The sequence below is a fragment of the Cynoglossus semilaevis genome, chromosome 3 (genome assembly GCF_000523025.1).
Source record: "Cynoglossus semilaevis isolate Cse_v1.0 chromosome 3, Cse_v1.0, whole genome shotgun sequence".
Lineage (NCBI taxonomy): Eukaryota > Metazoa > Chordata > Actinopteri > Pleuronectiformes > Cynoglossidae > Cynoglossus > Cynoglossus semilaevis.
Window position 1 is genome coordinate 3,684,320 of NC_024309.1, and position 6,955 is coordinate 3,691,274.

Consider the following 6,955-nt stretch of genomic DNA (forward strand, 5'->3'; position numbering starts at 1 on the left):
AGATGGAAGGGAGGGGTTGGGAAGCTGGGAAAAGTTAGGGCCCTCCGGTTGTTCTGTCCTACTGCCAACCCCAAATGTGGCTTGGAGATAGCAGGCCCACGTGCAGTGGTGCACAGTACACACAGACATACAAACAAACAAACCCACACCAGTGGAGAAATACAAGTAGGAGAAGGTGATTGCATGAATACAGTATTGGTACAAACCAGAAAATAGAGGACAAAGAAATTCTGAGCAGAGAAACAGAGACATAGATTCTAGATAAGGACATAAAAAAGAAGTCATTTCTTAGAAGAGAAATAATAATCCACATGATAGCCAATGACTTGGAAAGAGAAAAAAAAAGTATGTATACGATCATTATAAAACAAACCGCTTTGTTTCAACATCACTCTGAGTTTTCTGGAGCCAAACTGCCTCCTTTTACACAGAATACTGGGCAGTTGCAGAGTGTTGTCAAGTCAACACGGTTTCTCTCCTTGAGTTTCCTTTATCTGTATGCTCTACTCTCATTGGCAATGTAGAATGAAGGACCTTGAGGCCCCGTGTGCAGGTTTGGGCCAATTATAAGGATTCTCATCAGTACTGGGCTGCTTTTTAGCTGCAGGCACGAAGCACATAGACCAGCTGAGGGTCCTCGTAGGTCAACCCTGTATCCTTCACATCTCTACACAATGAGCATACCTGGGAGATACAGTGTGTACTCCTGCTGGTTGGCAGATCTAATAAACTCAAGAAGAAGAGATAAAAAAACAACAACACACCAGACTTCACTGCAAAAGATAAAACAGAGTGAAGCATCTAAAGTATGGAAAGTGTAGTAGTAGTAGTAGTATAACATACTTATACTACAGTATACCTTTAAAAACGTTTTGAGGCCATGTAGCATTAAAATGTTATTCTGTGAGAACTCACTTGTCTATTACATTTAGTTAATGTATTTAAATGAAGCCTACAGTTACTACAGCTCTCCTTCCAGCCTACTAGTAAAAATAAGAAATCCAATCTGATGCGTGGGTTAGTACATCTGCAGACAAGCTGTCAACGCATGCTATTACAAATGCACAATGTCACATTAGTCCCTGTATTCAGTACTATGTTAACAATAAATAGAGACTTAGCTTCGTGATTTGGTTTGTCTTATTTTCGAATGTTCAGATCTTCTTCAGTGATAAAAAAAATGCCTGGTCAGGTTAACAAATTAGCAGTCAGTGGGAGGTTTTGGTCCACAGTTTTCACATTATACTAAGACAGCTGTGATCAGTGCTAGTCAGCGTGTCCTGTCTTCAACCATATGAAGTTCTAGAAGAAACTAAATCGGTGTCCTTTTCGCAAAAGCTGCAGTTGCTGTACTCAGAAAGTGGATTGTGCTGGTGCTGTCGATTAGCATGAAGCAGCGCGTCTGTGTTTGACTGAAGGAAGGAGCGAGCGAGGAAGAGGCAGAGCGAGAGAGCAACATAGAAAGTATTTGTGCCTGTCTGTTTGTTGGCGCTCGAGGCTAGCGTGTGGTGAGGAGGGAGATTCACACCTCTGTGCATGCTGCTGAAAACCTGCTAACCACTGCATTTACTCAGTCGCAGCATGGTGAGGTAAACACATTTTTAGTGAACCCCCCACCCCCCACCCCCCGTCACCAAAACAACTATGAAAGGAAAGATCCTTTCATAGCATTGACTGATGCACATGGATGTAAGGCTGCAGGCAGGGACCAGCTCAAGCAGTGTGTGGTGATGTTGCCATGCTCAGTGCACCTGGCTGGGGGATTCTAACCTGCAACCTTCCTTAACAACCAAGCATGTGAGATTCACACACGCATATTCATTTCCCCCCACTGACATCACAACAATTACTTGAAAACCCTTGCTCTGAATATTTCAATGTGTACGACAGAGTAATAAATCTAGATTTGTGCTCCACAATACATGTGGGGTTGTGAGTGAAGGAAGGTTAGACGGCAGACAGGACGCTTCAAATCTGTGTCAAAAAAGAGAGACGTTAGATGTGTGCAAGTTTCACGTTCATTCAGGAAAACCTGGTGTGAAGGTAAGTACGTCAGTGGCCCATTAATTACAATAATCACATGGTAGGTGTTGGAATAATTCATTAACTCAAAATTAGTTAAGGCTTCATTTAATAAGTCCTTGTTGGTCAGGAGAATAGGAGACGGGAGAAAGGAGGTGGGAGGGAGACACAGATAGACGGAGGGAGAAGGAGGGGAGGCTGGAGAGACTCGTGCAGGGTGCCTATTAAACCACAAGGCTAGGATTGTCAATTTGTGTTTGAGCGTTCCACTGGGAGAACTGTTCTGTTCTTTTTAAGAGATATATCATTTTATAAAAGACCAAAGGGAGTGAAAAGAAGACAAAAACTGGGGGATGGAAGGGAGGTGCCGATACAAGGGAGGGATGGAAGGAGGGAGTTACGGAGGAGGGGTGGTTGGTAAGGGAATCAGTTATGCCTACTATATTTAACTGACCCATAAATCTGTTTTTAAATTCCCCTCCATTTAAAAGTGCCCAGGCGAATGGCGTAAGGCAAGAAAAAGCAGGAAGAAGGAAGGATTTTTTCTTTTTGCGCCAGCTGTTAAGTACCACAATCCATGCATAGCCAGCGCTACATTTATCCTAACAATGTAATTGGTCCAGCTCCCTTGGCTGGTGGCTCAGTTACTGGCCCTCCCTCAGGCCCATCAATATGTCTGCAAGTGTGTAGACACACACCACCAAGGCCCTCCCTTTCCGCCCTCCAACAATGAGAACTCCCTGGCTTCCATTAAGACTCACTGGGGGCATGTCAGCTAAGCTAACGCTGCTAATGCTAACATAAGCTAAACACACCTGCCAGCAACCTCACTGCAGGGCTCCTGCAGTGAGGTGTGTGACGGTGTGTGAGAGTGTGTGTGTGTGTGCACAAGGAAAGCCCAGGTGGTGAGGAGTGGGTCTGTGGATTGGACCTAAGGCAACAGATGAAAAGTAAAGGAGACAAACTCACATGCACGAGTGCAGACACATGCACATGTTCGTACTGAAGGCGTGTACAAACTCCCTGACACACACTCTCCCTCTCTCTCACTCTCTCTCTCTCACACACACACACACACAATCCTGTTCATTTGAGACGAGAAACCCTGACCACAGAATATGTTCACACCAGTGATACATGATACTGCAATATTTGGTATTGTCAAATACTGAAAAATTATACATTTCATGGACTAGAGTGAATGCATCAACTAATTGCTAAATGTGAATACATTTTCACGTCCTTAAAATGTTCTAATTACTTTTTTCAATATGGATTTTTAATTATCTTAAACCAAAAACAGACTCTGATTCTGACTCAATTTAACAGCCTTTTTACAAACATTTCATACAAACATACAAACATTTCCTGTTGTTTCATTTTCAGCCATGCTTTCTGAGCGAGTGCTGCCCACCTGCTGAGACAGCGTGTTTGTTTGTTTGTCTGTTACTGCTGAGTCTTGTCACTGTAAACATAAAAACATAAAAGGAGGAGCAACATGTGTCTGCCCTGCTCTGTGACGAGACAGTGGAGCAGTGGAGCAGAGGCGCTTGAACAGAGACGCAGGCGCTGAGCTGCTGCTCAACGTTCCAAAAAAACAAAAAAAACCCAAAAAAAAAAAAAAACTGTTCCCGGGAGAACCAGGTGCGTAATATTTCTTTGACTTTTGTAAATTTAAAATTTTTAAGTTTTATAGGTTTAGATCGAGACAACACGTATGAAAGTCTTTAGGAGCCTTTTTGGATGCAGCAACAGTTTAGAAAACCTCAAAGGTCGTGACCTTTCATCCGTGGTATCTGCTGTAGGGCCCTCAGGAACAGATGTTTTCCACACTCCCTTGAGCTTTTCACAGATTTATAAACTGATAATGATAACACAGCTAAAGTATTTGCTACTTGTGTGGAAAAATGTTGCTCTCACATTAGGAGATACCTGTCATCATGTTGACCAACTGTTACCAGCTGATGTCAAAGGTAAGGCACTGCCCAGAAATGCATGTGCATTTAGATTTAAGTCTCAAAAACTCCCATAATCCCGATTATAAATTGGGCAGCTGGATGGAAGTTGGAATTCGGAGTGGGATTCAAATTAAAGCCTGATGAAGAAGGACGTAGATTAGAGGGCAGAGTTTTGGTTCAGCTAAAAGCATATGGATGGATATTGTGTAAAGGTACGGAGGAAACAGAGCGGTGGTGGAGGTGAATAATGAAGTAGTCTAATGTGCAGGACTCCAGCTGGCAGGTGCCAGAGGGGCTGAGCTTCCAGAACATCTGAAGCACCTTAATGTACCTCGCCACACACACACACTCACACACACACAGACACCATCAAAACTACAACATCCATTTCCAATTTAACACCTCTCTTCATTCTGTTTCATAACTAGGATTCATTCATAAATTCACACAGTATATCAAAACAGGCCACAGCTGAGGTACTATTCCTACTACTACTACAGTATCCTAACATACTGCAGATATCTCTATGTGTTAAACAGAAATATAACTGATCGGTGTTGCCCAAATAGTGGCTTAGAATCTAAAAGCAGGTATAAAGACAGAAAAAAAGCCTAGATTACGTGCGTGAAAAAATAAAAATATTATTTTTAGTATATATAAAAACAGACATTTTGAAGTTGTATTACATGTTGACAATTCTTCATACTTTCAACCAATGGGTCCAAAGTACAAAATGGTTGATTTCTATTCCACCATTTTTAGCAAAATGATGTTCAATGTATGGTTTAAGCTTGCGATTAATAATCGTGTAGATGTTAGTACTGTTACACAAGTATTTCCTTGAAGTTTGAGGCACATATGTATGTTTACTTATACACAAGTGCACACGTGCATGTGTGAGGGAGATGATTCCCAGAGAAATTAAACTGCTGTGACACTGGAAACACAGATCGGAATAGAGTTTACTCCATGTTGTACCACATAGCAATCACATGTTGGGTGTACACCAGGGCAAGAGAAACTGCAACAAATTGGATTTCCCAATGATGATGGTGTGATGAAAGATTGTGTGTTTTTCTCATCTACCACCAGTGCTGTTAGAGCACAGCATGATTAAATAAAACCTTGCCCAAGTTTCAATAAAAACATTATAACAATTGCATTTTGTTGACAAAGATTTAGGGACTGGCGTGATGCGATTGGATTACCAGGGAACATTGAGCTTTTTTAATGCTGTTTTTGCCCTACCTTAAGTCGAGCGAACACCTCCACCGCAGCAGGTTTAAAGGATTTCTCTCCTCTCAACACGTGGTTAAGGACACTTTGATGAAAACGACGGAGGTGGTGTCGCTTACTTCTCGCTCTCCTCCGAGTCCTTATGCAGTTAAGAAAACAGATGACCCAGCTTTCCTTTCACAGCTTGGATGATGCAAGTTTTTCTTGACTGCACAATTTTCAAGATAAATCCTGCACACAGCACAGTGCACGGAACTGGAGAATCACTTTTTGTTTATTTGCTGGCCTCAGATTTCTGAGAAAAATCTGGTGACACCTAATGAAAAAGTTTTAATCAGTGACAACATTAGTATATTAATGTAGTAAGTTTTTCATACTGTGGGAAAAAGACAAATCAAGAAACTAAGGCGGAGACAGGTTCACTCCAGTTGTGTGTGAGTCTGAGAGTGTGTGGATCCGTGGGAACACTGCATATTGGTTTAAAGTCAACTGTCATTCATTTATTTTAACCCCCTGTGTCTGGAGATACAAAAACAAAAGGAATGCCTCGACACAGCTCATCTGTGATTCTGGCAGGTGGAAACAAGCCGCTAAACAATGCCACACCTTTTTTTCTCTTCATCTTGCACCGCACCCACCCTCCGTGACATGCACGCGTGCATGAAGAAATCCACTGGAGACAAAAGGTGGAAGTGGATTCAGATAGCTCAATTTACGTTTGTCGTGCTCGTCTCTTACGTTCTGTGTTAGTGATAGCGGTGTTGGAGATTAAATAAAAAAGTACTCCATTCCGGGAGCAAGTTTAGGTCTGTAGAAAGAGGGGAAAACACACATGACGGCTGAACGTGATGTTTGTAATGTACGATGGTTGTGGGTCTGTGGTGGTCAAACATTTTTTGTGAGTTCCGCTCCCTTTAGGACTCATTCACAGCCTTTAGTTCCACACACAAACAAACTTTATTTCAAACATTGAAATTAATAGCTTTTAATTAATAGTTTTACATGCTAGTGTAACGTCCTTTACAAAATCTTACATTTATACAGAAGTTAAGATTTTTTATAAGCTAGTAATCGGATACTTGCATTACTTTTCTACTTTGTTATATTTGTATTCAAGTACAGTTATTCTTCAGCTGTTATTTTTTCTCTTGAAACTGCAGTATTATCCAACTGTGTACACCTTTGTACTGTACTACAAAACTATACAGTATTGTTTTAGTTGTGTAATATTTGCATCGCAATTGGAAAAAGCGTAGAACACTGTTAGATCTTCATTATGACACTGACTTATATGGAAATGTGAACACTAGTGAGTATGTAGCTCATCTCAACAGGCAAACAAGACTTTATGGAATGTCAAAATAAAGTCACATTGACTGATAACAAAAACAAGCATCATTAGATTTGTGGAAAAGGTTGCTGTGTCAAACCGCTCCCGTCTGGAAGTGACATGCAGGCTTCTCACAGGAAAATAAAAATAGAAAGCCGAAGCGTATTGTAATGAGAAGACTTTATTTTTGTTTTCTCACTTCTCTACATTAGAGGCGTCCTGCATTCTCCTCAGCATAGCTCACAGTTCTTCCCTGCTTTCGCTCTCTCCTTGGAGGCGAAAGTCAAAAGGTTTTTGATTTATCTCCGACCGAAGACAAAGCACAAAACGCGTCTCCCAAGAGAGAGCCACAAGGAAACTGCGAACACCTTGCCCCAAATATCTGATCTTGGCGGAGCAGAAAATAACA